Genomic DNA, 18,255 nt, shown 5'->3' on the forward strand with positions numbered 1-18,255 from the left:
AGTAGGTGTGTGTGTGTGTGTGTGTGTGTGTGTGTGTGTGAAGCATCAAACACTTGAATCTTACTCTCATCTAAAATGATCAAAGGAGGGAATGAAACATAGAAATATAGTTGGGTATGGAAATACATCTCACTCAACAAGGAAATAGGAAAAGGGGAGAAGGGGAAATTAGAGGGAGAATAGATTAAGGGATGGATTGGTTGTAAGCAAAACAAACTCTAGTGATGTACAAAAAAATTGTAGACCTTTTTGAGCTGCCAAAGAATGAGAATTTGAGCAGGTGCCCATCAACGGGAGAATGGCTGGACGGGTTGCGGCATATGGGTCTGATGGAATACTGTCGTGTGACAAAAAATTATGAAGGGCATGATTTCAGAAAACCCTTGGAAGACTTGTATGACTGATGCAGAGTGAGGTGAACAAAACCAGTAGAACAATTTGTACAGTGACAACACTATTGTAGAGACAAACAGCTTTGAAAAGCTTAGGAATTCTGATCAATGCAAGGACCCACCATGATTTCAGAGGACTCACCATGAAACATGCTGCCCATCTCTTGAAGAGGTGAGAGATGCAGAGTGCAGATTGAGACGTATGTGTTTTTTCTTTTAGACATGGCCAATGTGGAAATTTGTTTTGCTTGATTTTACATGTTTATAATAGGGATTTTGTTTTTCTTTCATTCTCAATTGTGGGAGAAAAGGGGTAAGAGGGAGAGGGTGAGCTTTTGCTGATTGAAAAAAATAAGAATTTAAAAACCAATGAACTGGGCCCAGATTTGAGAAGTAGAAGAAATGAACTGCTCTTTTAATGTCAACCACTGTCAATCACTCTTAGGTACCAACAGTCTTTTGGTGATGTTATATGGTTGTGAATCATGGAATATACAATCTCAGGAGAATAAACTTACTAGCAACTCAAAAAACAATTAATAGACTTCAGTTAATGGCCAGCCATGCCTCATATGAATGAGGATATATGAATATATATATATATGATATATGAATGAGCATAAAAGGCATGTAATGAGAATAGAATGAGACAACAGTCCAAGTTGTACATTAGTAATAACAACAATAATGACAATAACAATAACAATAAGTAGCATTTCCACGGTGCTTGAAAGTTTGCAAAATGAGATATCTCATTTTATCCTGACAATGACCCAGTGAGGTAGATACTATTATGATCTCCATTTGATAGATGATGACACTGAGACACAGAGAAATGAAGTAACTTGCTCAGAATCAAACAGCTATCTGAGGCCATATCTGAATTTAGATCTTCCTAACTCATGGCCCAGTGTTCTATGCACCAGAAGAAGGCCTCTAGAGTGTTAGGTGAATCCTCTATGAGGCACTTACGGAAGGATATAGATGAGAATCACACAGAATGTGAAGTCATAGAGGGAAGGTTATCCTCGCTACTGTAAGAGTAGCCACACTCATAAAATCACGGATTCATCGAAGTATCACCTGGAAAGTTGGAAGCAACATTTACATGATAATTTTGTTAGGTCATTTTTCAGCCATGTCCGACTCTCTGTGACCCCATTTGGGGTTTTCTTGGCACAGTTACTGAAGTGGTTTGCTACTTCTTTCTCCATCTCATTTTACAGATAAGGAAACTGAGGCAAACAGGGTTATGTGACTTGCTCAGAGTCACACAGCTAATAAGAGTCTGGGGCCAGATTTGAATTCAGGCCAGGCACTCTAACCACTGTGCCACCTAGCTGCCCTTGCATTATTAATAGCCCTTTTGAAAGAGCTTGCCTCTTCCTAACCTCCATGCTCTCTGACTTCAAATAACCCTAAACAACTCCCCAAATTTGAGTGGAATGGGTTGCCACAGGAAATATTTGTTTCCCCCTCATTGGAGGCCTTCAAAGGCCTGATCACCACTTGTTGGGAATGTTGGAGAGCAATTATTTGTTGGCTTGGTTCCGAGGTTCCTTCTAACTCTAAATTCCCTGATTTTGTCTGTTTCTGAGGGTGTCCATCCCAGCCATTAGTCTGCATGTAGGCATAGATGTGTCTTGCTTTAAGAAAATCCAACACAGGGGTAGCTAGGTGGCGCAGTGGATAGAGCACCAGCCCCAAAGTCAGGAGTACCTGAGTTCAAATCCGGCCTCTGACCAAACACTTGACACTTACTAGCTGTGTGACCTTGGGCAAGTCACTTAACCCCAATTGCCTCAATAAATAAATTAATTAAATTAAATTAAAAAAAAAAGAAAATCCAATACCAACAAACTTGAATTTATACAATATATAAATAAACATGTGATTATTCATTTTCTGAAAGGATTTGCCATTTGAGCCATTTTAAAGTTGGAATATTTAGATGAGGCCAAGGAGGTTGATGAGGGACTAGCTGAAGGGGCAAGAGATGTTTAACATGGAGAAGAAAAGAATGGGGAGGGGATATGGCTGTTGTTTTTAAAGATCTGAAGGGCTCTTATGAGCATAGAAATATACTTGGAAATGCATCTCAGTCAACAAGGAAATAGGGAAAAGGGAGAATGGGAAATTAGAGGGAGAATAGATTAAGGGATGGATTGGTTGTAAGCAAAAGAAGACAGTCTTTGTGGTTCCAGAAGTCAGAACTAGGACTGATAGGACTAACTAGGAAGTTACAAGGAAACTGATATTTGCTCAGTACAAGAAACAGTTAGAGATATCCAATGATGAAAGGAGCTGTCTTGATAGGTGAGTTCCTTGTTACAGGAGGTATTCAATCACAGACTGTATAACTCTGTGTGTGTGCACGCGCGTGTGCATGTGCGTGCATGCGTGTGTGTGTGTGCACGCAATATTTCTATGCCTTCCCCATCAAGGTCCTAAAGTGTGTCCTGGACACAGTGGAAAGGCAAGACCAAGCTGTCTGGCTCAGTTTCTCCAGCAACGCTGATACTACCTGGAACCATCCTCACATCTATTGATCAGGGTATCAAGTTTCAGGAGAAAAAAAAAGGCTGAACTTAGAAACACAGAATCTGAGAGAATCCTAGTTATGCCATTTATTACTCATATGACCTTTGACAAGTTCTTTAACTTGTCAAGAGGCCCAGTCTCTTAGACTTAATTTCTTCATCTATCAATTGAGGGTATTAGACTAAATGATGTCTAAGACCCCTTCTGGATCTAAATCTCTAATCAGTTTGGACCCAGTGAATGGGAGCAGTGCAGGGCTATAAAGGTTTCCAGGAACCCTGGCTCCAGCCCTAGACCTTTGGACTCACAGACCCTCTGTCAGCCTCCCAGGGCAACATCCTCTTCAGGGCTCTTTTATCATAGGCTTTTAATTAAATTTCCTGGATCTTCAAATGCCAACTCAAGGCCCTTGAGCTTCCTGGACCTTCCTGGGTCTCTTGGACAGCTTGGTTCTCTGAGATCTGTTATCCTGAACCTCAATTATTTGTTCTTCTTCCCTGGCCACTGCCAATACTGTAGGGTGTCCTGGTCGATCACCCACATCCCCCTTTGCCATCTTCTTCCTGTCTCCAGTCATATCAAACTATGTGTTTTCTGATGTGGGCTTTTTTATACAACCTACCTTTGGACTCATCCACTGAGGACAGAGACCTGAAAGATTTGGTACCTTTTAAAGAGATGTTTGACCTGGTGTCACCCAAGTTCCTGGCATCTCCCCTCAACCTAGAAGTAGGATGGGCTTCTAAGAAGAAGAAAGAAGCTTTTGTCTCACGTCTTTGCTAGTGGCGCCATGGGTCATCAGCAGCTCTACTGGAGCCACCCTTGAAAATTCGGCCAGGGGTCTCGGTCGTGCCGCGTGTGTTCGAACCGGCATGGCCTGATCCGCAAGTACGGCCTGAACATGTGCTGCCAGTGCTTCCGGCAGTACACGAAGGACATGGCTTCATCAAGTTGGACTAAGTTATATTTGTGAATCTCACTTCAGTGATTATGCTGACCATCAGTGACTACAATTTTACTGTACCCTGGACAACCTAAAGATGGATCATTTTGTACATGCTATGCCAATTTGCATACGTAATTAAAAAAGGTCATCCTCAGGAAAAAAAGAAGAAGAAGAAGAAAGAATATATCAGGAAGCTCTGTTGGGTGCCTGAAGACTCCAGGACCTATCTGGTTTTTTTTTTCTGGTGAGGCAATCAGGGTGAAGTGACTTGCCCAGGGTCACATAGCTAGTAAGCATTAAGTATCTGAGGTCAGATTTCAACTCAGGTCCTCTTGACTCCAAGGCCGGAGCTCTATCCACCGTGCCATCTAGCTGCCCCCACTCCGGACCTATCTGGGATGGCTCCCTGGCATCCTCTCCTTTCAAGCCACAAGCTCATCCAGTTCAAGATTAAGGGCAGACTCCAAGAACTTGAAGAATGTGTAGTCAATGTTATTGGCCAGTCAGTCAGCGCTCGTTATGTGCTAAGCACTGGGGATATAAAGACAGGCAAAGCAGTCTCTGTCCTCAAGAAATTCATATACTAATGATGGAAACAACATGTAGATAACTGGATCCAAGAGATACTATGTGTATGTGTATATACAGAGAGAAAGGAGAGGGGAGGAGAAAGAGAGAGGGAGAGAGAAAGAAGAGAAAAGAAGAGGAGAGAGACACACACAGAGAGAAAGTATTCTGAGAGAGGAAGGCACTAGCAGCAGCTTGGGCAGTTGGGCTGGGAAAGGCTTCTTGCAGAAGGTGGAATTTGAGCTGAGTCTTGAAGGAAACCAGGGAAACTAAGCAGTAGGTAGTAGAGAGAGCATTCCAGGGGTGGGGAACAGACAGTTCAAAGGCATGGAGGCGGGAGATGGAGAGTCATGTGTGAGGAATAGCAAGTGGGGTGGATGGATTGTACATGTGCAAGAGAATGAAGTATCATGGGAAAGAAATAGAAGGGGTTAGGTTATGAAAAGCATTAAGTGCCAAAAAAAGAGGACTTTATATTTGATTTTGGACCTAAGTGGGAACCATTGGAATTCACTGAGTAGAGATATGACACAGTCAGACTTATGCTTTAAGATAATCATGTTGGCTGTTTAATGAAGGCTTGGTTGGAAGGAAAGACAGATTAGAGGCAGGAAGCCCAATCAGAAGCCTATTTCAATAGTCCAGGCAATTGGCAATGAGAGCTTGCACTAAGGTGGTGATTGTGTGAGTTGAGAGGTGATTTATATACACACAAGTGTGCATGTACACATATAGATATACACACATGTGTATATATACACACATATATACATATGATTTTTCAAAGGGAAAATAAGATTTGGCGATGGATGGATATGTGGGGTGAGAGTGAGAAATCAAGGATGATACCAAGGTTTTGAGTCTGGATGACTGAGAGGATAGTGGTACCCTCGATAGTAATAAGGAAGTTTAGCAGAGGGCTGGGTTTTGGGAGAAGGATAATAGCTCTGTTTTGCTCATACTGAGTTTGAGATGCCAGTGGAGACATCCAGTTAGAGATGTCTAAAAGGTAGTTGGTGACGTAGGACTGTAGCACAGAGAGGCTAGGACTTGGTTAGGATAGTTCCAGGAGTTTTCTGCCTAGAGATGACAATTGAATCCATGAGATATGGAACAGAGGGAAAGAGAAGAGGAACGAGGAGAGAACCTTGGGGGCCACCCATGTTTAGTGGGAGGGACATAGATGAAGAACTAGCAAAGGAGACTGAGAAGGAATGGCCACACAGCTAGAAGGAGGACCCAGAGAGAATATTGTCATCAAAACCTGTAGAGGAGAGAATATTCACAAGGAGACGATCAGCAGTGTCAGAGTCTGCAAAGAGGCCAAAAAAGGTGAGGATTAAGAAAAGGCCATTACATTTGGCATTTAAGAGATTATCAGCAATTTCAGAGAGAAGAGTTTCAATTGAGTTATAGCATTGGAAGCCAGACTGCAGAGGGTTTAGAAGTGAGTGAGAGGACAGGAATTGGAGGCAGCTTTTTCAAGGAATTTAGCTGAAAAGATGAAGGATGACAGGTGATGAAGATGGTCAGATCAATGGAGGCTTTTTTTTAAGAACTGGGGAAAGACATTAGCCTATGTGTAGGCAGCAGTGAAGGATCTAGTAGACTGAAGATGAGGGTGGCACACTATTTCTGGGGAAAATCACTAGATGTGAGAATAAAAGAAAACTACCCAGACAGCGAGGCAGAGGTGTAGAGTCAGGAAGACCTGAGTTCAAATCTGGCCTTAGATACTTACTAGCTGTGTGACCTTGGGAAAATCACTTGTCTTCTATTTGTCTCAGTTTCTTCAACTAAATAAATAGGGACAATGACAGCACCCCCCTTGTGGGGTTGTTTTGAGGATCAAATGAGATAATACTTATAAAGTGCTCAGCACAGTGCCTGGCACATAGATATTATACAAATGCTTATCTCCTTTACTTCACCCCCCTTCCTACCTAAACTATTCCAAGATTCCGCAGGCCCAAACTATCCATCTTCATTGGATCATCTCCCCTCAGATCCCCTGTCTCCCCTACTACACCAGGTATCTTCCTTTCAGGATGCACCCACTCCTGATTTGCAATTCACCCACCCAGGTTCTTGGACTGAGATCATTGGTCCATTCTTCAATCCCAGTCTCACTTTTGTCCAATCAGGAAGCCTGGATGGATTTTTGGAAATGTGGATTTTTGAGACTCCACCCATATTCCTATGCCATCCTTTAGCTGCTTAGAGATCTACATTTGCCTTCACTAGAGGACATACATGGAAATACAAAGTCATTAGCATAATTCCCATAGCCTTACAATGAGTATAGTTCAATTCATCACATAGGTGGTTGTCAAAGTTCACAGCACTTGCCTAGGAGCCTCTTAGACTTAAAGCTTTGGATCTGAGGTCAGCTGGCAAGTGTTCAGTTGTGTTTCTGGATCTTATCCCTAACTGCAAAGGAATCTCCCAGTGCATTAGCAGAAATGAGGGAGACAACACTGCAGGGGGCCCCAGGCAGATAAACACCCTGCAGCACCCATCTAAAAGGAAGTGAAGAAAGCTAAAAAGGAAAGGAAAAGCAGGCAACCTAGAATTGCCTGAAAGTTCCAGCCTTGCTGATTTCAGCCCAACACAAGGTAAGCTGCCAGAACCCTACAGCTTCCAATTGCCAACATAAGAGGCCCCAGCACACAAAACCAGTGACCAAGACCTAGGCTCCCAACACAAGAAGCTTGGGTCAGTACCCTCTGTTCTCCAGCAGGAGAGCTCAATCTCTTTAAAGGCCAGGGAATAAAGAAACACCATGAGTAAAAAGAAATGTACCATAGATTCATATTATGAGAAGAGTGAAGAACAAGACAGAAATTCTGAAGAGGACAGCATTGTCAACAAACCCACATCTGGAACATCAAAAGGGAATATGAACTGGTCTGAAGTCCAAAAAGTCTTCTTAGAAGAGCTCAAGAAGGATTTTAAAAGTTAATGAGAGAGGTAGAAAGTCCTTAAAAAATACAATTGGCCAATTGGAAAAAAAGTACACTGAAGAAAAGTCCCTTAAAAATACAATTGGCCAATTGAGAAGGAAGTACAAAAACTAACAGAAGAAAACAATCTGTTAAAAACTAAAATTGGACAAATGGAAACTAATGTCTCTATGAGAGAGAGCAAGGATCAGTCAAACAGAAACAAAAAAATGAAAAAATGGATGAAAACATAAAATACCTCATCAGTAAAACAACTGACCTGGAAAATTGATCCAGGACAGACAATTTAAAAATTCTTGGACTATCTGAAAATCATGATGAAAAAAAAGAGCCCAGACAGTATCTTTCAGGAAATCATAAAGGAAAACTGCCCTGACGTCCTAGAACCAGAAGGTAAAATAACCATAGAAAGAATACACAGCTCACCACCTCAAAGAGATCCCAAATTAACAACACCAAGGAATATAATAGCAAAATTCCAAAATTACCAGATGAAAGATAAGGTGCTGTAAGAGCCAGAAAGAAACAATTTAAATATCATGGAACCACAGTCAGGATTACACAGGACCTTGCAGCTTCTACATTAAAAGACCACAGGGCGTGGAACATGATATTCCATAAGGCAAAGGAGCCAAGGATCAACTACCCTGCAAAAATGAGCATGATTTTTCAAGGGAAAAGATGGATATTCAATGAAATAGGGGACTTTCAAACCTTCCTCATAAAGACCAGAGCTCAACAAAAAATTTGATCTTCAAGTACAAGATTCAAGAAAGACATAAAAAGGTAAATGGGACAGAAAGATACAACATGTTGTTAATAAGGGCGGGCTGTTTACATCCCTACAAGGGAAGATGACACATGTAACTCTTGTATTGTTATTACACCATGTTAAAGGAGTATACATAAAGGGGGTGGATAACAGTTAAACTTTGATGTAATGATAAAAAAAAAATCTAATCAAGTGGGTTAAATGGATCCAAGTAAGTGGATTAGTCTAATTTTAGAAAATGTACTGAGAGGGGCAGCTAGGTGGTGCAGTGGATAGAGTGCCGGCCCTGAAGTCAGGAGGATCTGGGTTCAAATTCGGCCTCAGACCAAACACTTGACACTTACTAGCTGTGTGACCCTGGGCAAGTCACTTAACCCCAATTGCCTAAAAAACCAAAAAAAAAAAAAAAAGAAAGAAAGAAAGAAAGAAAATGTACCGAGAAAGAAGGAGGTAGACAAGAGTAAATTACACACAAAGACACAAAATCCTATCACAGCAGAGGGAAAGAAGGGAGCAGGGTGGGCATTGTTTGAACCTTACTCTCATCAGATTTGGTTCAAGAAGGGAATAACATAATCAGTTAGGTATAGAAATCTAATTTGCCCTATAGGCAGTAGGAGGGAAAAGGGGAAAGAAAAGGGAGTGGGGATAAAAGGGAGGGAAGAAGCAGTAAGGCTAAAGGGCGAGAAAAGGGAAAGGGAGGGAGGGACTGAGGGAGGCAGTGGTCAAAAGCAAAACACTAGTGAGTAATTTTTACTTACAACTTCACTAATGTGAAAATATGTTTAATAGGAATGTAAATGTATAGCCTATATCAGATTGTGCGCCGTCTTGGGGAGGGTGGTGGGGAGGAGGGGGGAGAAAAATTTTAAACTCAAAAGCAGTGATTGTTGATAAATCGAAATAAATCAATAAAATGGAAAAAAAAAGAAAAAAAATGGATCTTATCCCTTAGACACTCACAAAGTAATAGGACCATTGCCTTCCTGGGGTTAAATGGAGACTGCCCTGGCTAATGAATTTAACCCCTATAGAGATAAGACTAGGATGGTAGAGGGTCATGGACCATCTCAGTCCATCTTTCTGTTTCCTGAGGAAAGAAAAGGTAATGTCAGAGACCCAAGGGGTCAGTCAGTCTCTCCCACTAACTTCAGCATCATTTCTTCCATTCTAGGGCCCTTTGGGCTGACCTTCCTGAGCGCTAAGCCATCCCTGGCCAAGTGGCCACTGACTGATCCCAGAACACCCTCTACTGTTACCAAAGGGGAGGACATCTGCCTCCAGAAGCAGTTAAGAGGCTGTTTAGCACAGGCCATCCCAGGGTTCCCCCACCCCTATTCTGCCTGGCCTCATTTGGACAGCGTGGCTTATTCTCAAAGGTGGGAACTGGGTATGGAAATAAAAAAGAGAAAGGAACCATGTTTATTGGTGATTCATGGTCAAAATCAGCAAACAGGCCTTTCATTCTCCCCCACCCCCTGGTGGAGAGGGCAAAAGGGGCTTACAAAGACAGGGCAGGCCAGAGTTAGACTAGAAGTCATTTCCACGTCTGCACAAATGCCTGAGGGCTCCACAGGAGTCAGTAGTGAGATGTGGAAGCCAAACAAGTGAAGTGACCTCAGACTGCATTTGTAGAAGCTTGGCATCCAGAGTGAGTGAGTAAATTAGTGTATGTATATGTGTGTGTGTGTGTGTGTGTGTGTGTGTGTGTGTGTATATATGCACACACCCGCATCAAGGGCACACATGTGTGGTCACTCCCCATCCTTCCTGGCCTCTCTGCAGACCTTTCTACTGCCTACTTTGTTCTTTTGGGTTCTTTTCTCCCTTGGCTACAAAGACACTACAGTTCCTGGCTCTCCTCCAACCTGTCTGACTTCTCCCTCTCAGTCTCCATCAACGACTCATCCTGAGCTTGAGTCTTCCTGACATGTTTTTAGGACCATGCCACACTTTTCATTTTCAGAGAGACAGCTGAAGTAGCCATAGCCACAGAGTTGGATAGAGGGTTGGATGGAGGGAGAAAGAAAGGGTCCAGGAGATGGGGGGCAAAGAGATGAGAGGTCAGAGATATTGGGGCAGAGGAATAGTAGTCAGAATAAGGATAGAGGGATCAAGGAGATATAGCTACAGGGGATGAGAACACCGATGAATAGGACAGAGGGATGGGGACAGAGGAATAAAAGAATAGATTTAGAGGAACAGAAACACGGGGGATGTGTTGGGGTGTTCAGGGAGGTCTAGCACCTCTGGTGTGAGGGCTTGCCAAGCTCTTTTCAGGGCTGCTCATCGGCCTTTGGTGTTCATTGTCGCACACCTCTCACCTGTGGCTCTAAAAAGCTGTAGCGTGTGCAGTGGACACACCCCGATAAAACCATCTCGGCAGACGGGTTAAACCATGTTAAGGATAACCAACAGGCCTCAGAACCATCAATGAGTTAGGAGTATCGCTATGCCGAACATGTGAAGACTTCCTCTGATAGAATTGGTGGATGAGAACAATTTGTTCCAATGGCCACAAAAGTGCCTGAAGCAGGTGTTGTGGAGTGCTTAGGGCTTGGTCAGACATCCAAGATGCCAAGGTCATCCACTGCATCTGGGCCATTGTTATCATCTTGATTTTGCTCTTGCCATTGGACTTGGATGGCTCTGGAAGAGAGAGTGAGGCTGACTACTAGGTGCAACTCTGCCTCACTTCAATCCAATTCATGTGCAAGTCAAGACATCACCCTGCGATATCCTTGGTCTTTGAAAATGGAAGATGAACAACATGGAAGATAGAGGGATGGGAACAAAGGGATGAGGACAGAGGGATAGGAGGCAGAATAAGAAGGGATGGAGAACAAAGAGCTAAAGATGGAAGGATGAGAGACAGAATACCAGATTGATAGGGACAGAGGGATGAAGGGAAGAGGGATAGAAGAATGGAGGCCAATAGGACAGAGAGAAAGGGGCTAGTGAGATAGATGGAATGACAAGGATAATGGACAGAAAGACAGAGAGATAGAGAGAAAGAGGGATGAGGAGAAAGGGAGGTGTCTGTGTATGTGTTATTTCCCTGCATCAGTTTTTTTGAGGACAGAGACTTTTTTTTCACTTTTGTCTTCATATCCCCAAGCACCTAGCTCAGTACCTGAAACACAGTAGGTATGTAATAAATATTTGCTGAATTGAATTCAATTGAACTTTCTTCTCCCACTTCCCAAAGCTGGATCTACCTGTTTTCCTTTTCATTTCATGTGATAGTTTCTACAGACCAATGATTGTGTCTCAGTGATCCATTTGTACAATTCTTGCCATAATTTTTATACCTTGCTATTACCCTATTGAAGAAAAGGTTTTTTTTTTTTTAGCAATTCTGACTCTTTGTATATGCTCTCTGAAACCTCCATCCAATTGTACCCTTAACATTTTTCCTAATATTCTGTTTTTGGTCTATAAACCTGCAATTAGATCTTGTGTAAATGACTTCATTTCCCCTTTGGGAGGTTGTTTTGGGGAGATACCCCAGCCTGTCTTGTTTTTAGCTCCTCTTGTAGTTCACTGGGGCTAGTGGCAGTGACAAGGTCATGGTCAATGTTCTCTCCCTACACTCTTCTTTCCAGGTAGATATTCCCATTTGTCTGTCCCTCACCGGTATCAGGCTTAACTTGCTCAGAATTTGGCTTCATCTTATCCATGTCCCACTTCTGACACTTACTGGCTCTGGGCAAGTCATTTAATTTATTATTGTTTGTGGCAACTCTTGAAGTCTATTTGTAATGGGAGGAAGGGAGAATTGGCTAATATGAATCGCCTCTTTCAGACTTGCAGTATTCTGCCTGGTGCAGAGCCCATATGGACGTTCAGTGAACCTACTTCTAGAATTTCATGATGGAGTAGAATGGAGGAGCCTAGCTCTCCACTTCATGCAGAGCATGCACGTGTAATCTTTGTTTCTAGTATACTTCCTGTGTGCCAAAGAAAAGCCCAGTGGGTTGGGAGAGGATGGGGAGAGAGAGATACGTTTGTACTTCTGTTCTTGCTATGTCTTCTCAATAAATATCAATTCACAAAAGCTAACTGATAGTAGTTACATGATAATGGGGTATCATTGGGTAAATCAATGGTATATGGAAATATTAACTGGTAATTGATATTGAGGAGAACACACTAGAATGGGGGCTTGAGGCAAGAGGATTAGAGATCTCTTCTGCCCCTCAAATCTTTAGTAGGAGATATATCCAGCATTGCCTTCTGGGGACCCAACTTGTTAGTGTGAATGGGAATTGGGTAATGATCCTAAAGCTTCTATAGATTGCATATAAGTTGTAGAGAAAGAGCTGACTTGTATTGGTAAAGGAACTTTCCTCACCTGGTATAGTTCCCTATACCAATAAAATCCCAGGTTCAGCTCCTGTCCCCATCCTTATCCCTATCCATACCTGTGCAGGAAGAGCTAATATTTGCCATATACACCAAGGCTGGTGATGTCTGCCTTACTGTCTGAGAATGCCCTGCCATTTTGGGGTCCTGAGCCTTTGGTTGACTTACGGATTCCTTTGCCCACCAGACCTCTGGACACATGTTGGTCTGCTCCTGTTTTGCCCCCCTAATTTGTGTTCTTGCCTCCTTGCCTTCACGTGGGTACCCTCGCTCTGGGTGACCTCTCTGAGCTGGCCCCAGCCTGACCTTGCAAACCCGGCCACAGCCTGAAAGGATGCCTGGAGTAGCTTGTCACTGGCTTGGCCTGACGCCAGCTCCCACTTAGGACCAGGTCACTGAGAGCCAGATCCCTAAGAGAAAGGAGCACTTTTGGGAATGGTGAGAGCAAAGTGCCTTTAGAGACATAGTCAATATTTACCTGCGAGGGCAGCCTGGAGAAAAGCCTAGGAAGAGTACAGGCTATTAACTATGTTGGTCGGGGAGGCATCTGATGGCAGATATGGCTCCGGAACAAGGAAAGAGGAAATAGCTATGTGCCAACGTTGGTGCATTTAAGTGGGGGTGGAGGATACGAGTGCACATAGTTCAGCTGATATTCCATAGATGAACCCCTCAGGGCAACACAAGGTAGGGTGGCCCAAATATTTACCAAGTTCAATTTAATTCAGTAGTGCTCAAGTATTTGTCACGTACAGTTTTTGCTCAGCCTAGGAGAACATCAAGATGACTAGCACACTAGACTTGCCTTGTAAATGGGAGGGTTCCCTCTCTTCTCAAGGCTCTTACAATCTTTGTGGTTGTTTTGTTCATTAGTCATGGCCAACTTTGTGACCCCATTTAGGGTTTTTTTGGCAAAGATACTGGAGTGGTTTGCCATTTCCTTCTCCAGCTCATTTTACATGTAAGGAAACTGAGGCAAACAGGATTAAATAACTTGCCCAGGGTCACACAGCTAGTAAGTGTGTGAGGCCAGATTTGAACTCAGGAAGATGAGTCTTCCTGACTCCAGGCCTGTGCTCTATCCACCTAGCTGCCTACAATCTAGTAGGGGTAATAAGGCCTGCAGCATAGCAGTGGAAAGAGGGTGGAAGATAGAGGATGAATTCAGGCTCTGCCTCTTTCTATCTGTGTGACCTTGGGTGAATCACAACCTAATTTTAAAGGTCTCTTCCAACTCTAAATCAGTCAACTGATTATATTATATACTTAACACAACAGATGACTGTCTTTTGTTTTGCTTTTGATTTGGAATCAGAAGACAGGTTGGAATCCCGGCTCTCCTATTTACTAATTGTGTGACCTTAGGCAAGTCACATGAACTCTCTGTATCTTTTTTCCTCTTCTGTAAAATGAGAGCATTGGATTAGATGACCTCTAAGGTTTCTTTCAGCTCTGGCTCCTACAATCCTAAGGTGTGCCATAGTGGAATTTAGCTGGACTGCCAACTTGCCAGAAATCCCATTCCTAGTCTCCAAGACCATGAAGAACATGGGTCAGTCAGTCAGTCCTGAAGCATCTATTAGGTGTTTACTATGTTCCAGGCTATAGACAGCTAGGTAGTGCAGGAAATAGAGCTCTGGGCCTGGAGTCAGGATGACCTGAATTCAAATTCAACCTCAGACACTTATTAGCTGTATGACTCTGGACAAGTCACTTAACCTTGTTTGCCTCAGTTTCCTCATATGTAAAATGAGCTGGAGAAGGAAATGGCAAACCACTCCAGTATCTTTGCTAAGAAAATCCCAACTGGGGTCATGACAAGTCAGACACAACTGAAATGACTGAAGAGTGACAACAACAACTACAATGTTCCAGGCACTGTGCTGAGCAGTGAGGATAAGTGGAAAACACAGGAATTCCTTGTGGTAGAGAAGGGTTGGAATGAGCATGGGGGTCAGGATCACTGGATCAGACTAGCACAATACTGCACCATGTAGCACAGTGTCCATGCTTGTGGTCCAGTAGAAAGAACACTGGCTGTGGAGTCAAAGGACTTGAGATTAAACTGATACTACTAGTGTGACCTTGTATTTAACCTCCCTGGGCCTCAATTTCCTCATCTGTAAAATATGGGAGTTGGACTAGATCACCTCTGAAATCCCCTCTAGATCTAGCTCTGTGATCCTCTGGGCTGCCTCTCTCTACACTTTTTTTTTTTGCAGGCCCCATAGGAATGGGTTGCCCATTTAACAGGGCCACTATGTATATGAGCTCCCATGGTATGCAGTTAAAGCAGGATTTCCTATGGGGAAGGGACAGTCTAGGGATCAGCTCCCTGAAGGTAAAAGCATCTTTTCCATGCTCTCTGGAAGCCAGGCAGAGCAGCATTCACTGGCAGGGAGGAGCTTACAGGGACAGCAGCATCTTCTTCTGTAATAAAGCAGAGTGGAGCGGGAAGTACTATGGAGGGTGCTCTGCTGCTGAGGTAGTCTCCCCATAGGATAGCAGACTCTGGGTCCTGGAAGGTTCCAGAAGCTCCAGGGCCTCTAGGCAGACAGGGACCAGTGACCTACCTTGTGGTACCAGGGGAGAATTCTTGACCTATGCTTCTTTTCTATGTCCCAGAGCCATACAATAATATCAGACGAATTAGCATGAAAAATATAGACTTTTGTTTCAAGAAGTTTGGGGTCATTAGGACAATAGCAATTTTCCAAAGGCAATCTACTCCACTTTTCTCCTGCTGTTCAATGCTGGGTCCAATTCATTGTCCATTTGCAGTATCTGTATAAGATACACTCACAGACACACAGAGTTAGATAAACTCTATAGGATCTACACTCAACTGCATATAATATAATTTGGACAATAGACATTCTTCATCCACTTAGTTTTTTCTGTATGGATAGTCAGGCCATAATCTTTTCAGTGGTCATGGATTATGTCCAGGAAGCCCTGTGATGTTTTGAGACTTGATGCAATTACCATAATGTGATTGACAAAGAAGAGAATCTGGAGGACCTCACAATCTAGAGGAAATCCCTCCTCTGATGCAATGCTGGATTTCTTCCATGACCCTGGTGAGCACCTTTGGGTACTTAGGTTCTTCTGCTTTATCTCTTGCCTTTCATTAATGATCATAGAACAAGCTTATCTCTGTGGTCATATCTTTCAAGGATCCTTACGTGATATTTGTGTGGCTACATAGGAGATGCCTCATTGGAGGAGAGCCATGAAGGTGGGCATTATGTTCTCCTTAATCACTTTTTTAGTCAACAAACAATCAACATGATGGGAATCGTGTTCTCCACAGCCTTCACTCGATCGTGTGATGGTGAAGATGTGGTCTACTGCGAGACATTGCTTGTAAAAGTGATTGTGTTCCTTTCTGATACTGTCATCAAGGGTAGTGTGTGTAGACTCTATTCCCCAAACCATTTCACAGAGGCAGGAAGGTAGGCTAGTAGCTGTCCTTGAATGGTGTGCACACAAGCCTTGGTTTAGTGGCTGATGAGTAGAGCCCTCTTCTTCTCTCAGTTGAGTGCCCAGAGCAATGGGTCCTCCAGAGCACATGCAGGGGCCTCAAGTGGTTGAAGCTGTAGGGGAGCTCCTCTCTCCCCACCCGCATAGTTTGTATTGCTTCCCTTGTGTACCCAGGGATGACGGGTCAGACCCCACTTTAAGGGAACCTCCTAGGGAGGTCTGAGGTTTGCTAGGTTTTGGATCTTAGTGACTCAGGGGACCTAGGCCAGGCAGAAATCCCTGGGCACATCCTAGATCTTCAGGGTAAATCTCAAGAGGTTCCTGGGTCATGGGAAGAAAATCTCAGATTTGTGTTACCTTAAAGAATCGCTGATCCTCACATCATATGCAGCCCTAGGAGGGGCATTGGGTATTTGTTTTGGCACACGTGCTGTCCTGCAAACACGTTCACAGCTCTGTGATGATTCACTTTCCTGAGCAGGGAAAAGTCAGCCATGACTCTACTCCCGAGGAGCTGGGAGCAACAAAGTCTCCCTCACCCAAGGGTCCAGGGAACATTCTGCTTTTGGAGGGAGGATGAAAAGAAAGGACATGAGACCAGGTTGGCATGGGCACAGGTGGTCCAGGGCCTGGGTGCCCTCTTGGCCTCCAAGCTCATAGGTGTAGAGTAGGCCTTGTTCTAACTCCAAGGTTGGGGTTGAGGCCCACTCTAGCCCTTCCTCTCCCTGAGCCTGTCTTGAACCTAGGCCCCTAGAAGTGAGGGAGCAGAAAGCTTTCTGTAGTAAGGAGCTCTCCAGGTGTCCTAGGTAGTAGCAGGAAAACTGAGACACAGCTCCTTGCCAACATCAGAGAACAGATTAGAAGGATGTCCACTTTATCAAAAGCTCAGAAGTAGCATGCCCTGGGAGCTCAGGGAGACCAGATCCCTGCCCACACTCAGCCAACAGGCAGCATCAGACAAGACATGGGCAGTAAAGGGGATCTTCAGGGCATAGGCAGATGATCTGTGGTGGGGAGAATGAGAGATCCAGCGAACACAAAGGGCTAGGGGGGAGGAACAACATACAAAACACTGTTATCAGGCACCTGAGATGTATCTGTTTAGTGTCTCCAAGGCAAAAAGGAACAGTACTAGATTATATGAGCAGAATCTCAGCATGTCAGGGGTCATTGGTGCCGACTTCCCACCTGATAGAAGAATTTTACTATGACAGCTCAGACTGAGTCATCTAGACTCTGCTTGAATACTTCCTGAGATAGCGAGTCCACTATCATTTGAGGTAGCCGGGTCTGTTATTAGACAAATACACTTCCACGAAAGTGGAACAGGTTACTGCTGGACGTGGTGGGTTCTCCCTCTTTGGAGGTCTCCAGCTGGAGTCTGGACAATGTCTTGTCACATATGACAGTTGGGGTCCTCAAATCCTGTGATTCTGATACTTGTTTGAAAGGTCTTCCTTTTATTGAACTTCAATCTGCCTCCCTACAAGTGTTTTCTTTTGGTCTCAGTTCTGCCCTTTGGAATGACACAGAGCAAAGCCTAAAGCAGGGGTGGGGAACCTGTGGCCTTGAGGTCACACATGGCCTTAATAAAAGGATTTCTTCTATAAAACTTGGACTCAGTCAAAAGGCTGCACCTGAGGACCTAGAAGGCCACGTGTGGTGGAGGCCACAGGTTCCCCACCCCGGGACTTTAAAGCCTCTTTCCTGTGGGGGTCCTTCAAATGCCTGAGGCTGACTAGTCTTCTCTTCCCTGGGTCTTCAGTGGACTGCTCCGGCTGAGATCTGCCTTGAGGAGAGTCCTAGAGGCTATCACCCTTGATCACTGGGGAGCTAAGGACTTGATTTCTCCAGCCTGGATTTTGAATTCGCATTTCTCCCCGAGGTGGGTCCTCATTGTTTACCTCTGAGTCATCTCTGGTAATGATTGAACCACATGAATCTGGGGACGTTTCAGACTTAGAATTCAACCTAAACAGACCCCTTCCTATGAAAGAGTCAGACTTCACCAACAGACGGGATGGGAACAGGAAACTACATGCTATTCTTTTGTTCTCTTTTCTTTTTTCTGGAAGGGCTGCCAAGAGGAAGATGTAGCCCTCATCCCCAAGTAGTGCCCGAGGCCCTGAGCCCCACCTGCCTCCTTAGAGATGATGGGAAACTGGCCTTTTCCATCTGCTCAAGAGCTAAGCAAACAGAGCAGAGTCTTGACCCATTTAGAATGTG

At 43.9% G+C, this 18,255-nt stretch overlaps 1 pseudogene; it reads left to right on the plus strand.

Moving 5' to 3' along the window:
- Positions 1 to 3,710: 3,710 nt before the first annotated feature.
- LOC110216832 (small ribosomal subunit protein uS14 pseudogene) lies at positions 3,711 to 4,039 on the plus strand (annotated as a pseudogene).
- Positions 4,040 to 18,255: the final 14,216 nt, after the last annotated feature.

This window comes from Phascolarctos cinereus, unplaced genomic scaffold, assembly GCF_003287225.1.
Source record: "Phascolarctos cinereus isolate Bilbo 61053 unplaced genomic scaffold, phaCin_HiC Scaffold_2;HRSCAF=192, whole genome shotgun sequence".
In the NCBI taxonomy this organism is placed as follows: domain Eukaryota; kingdom Metazoa; phylum Chordata; class Mammalia; order Diprotodontia; family Phascolarctidae; genus Phascolarctos; species Phascolarctos cinereus.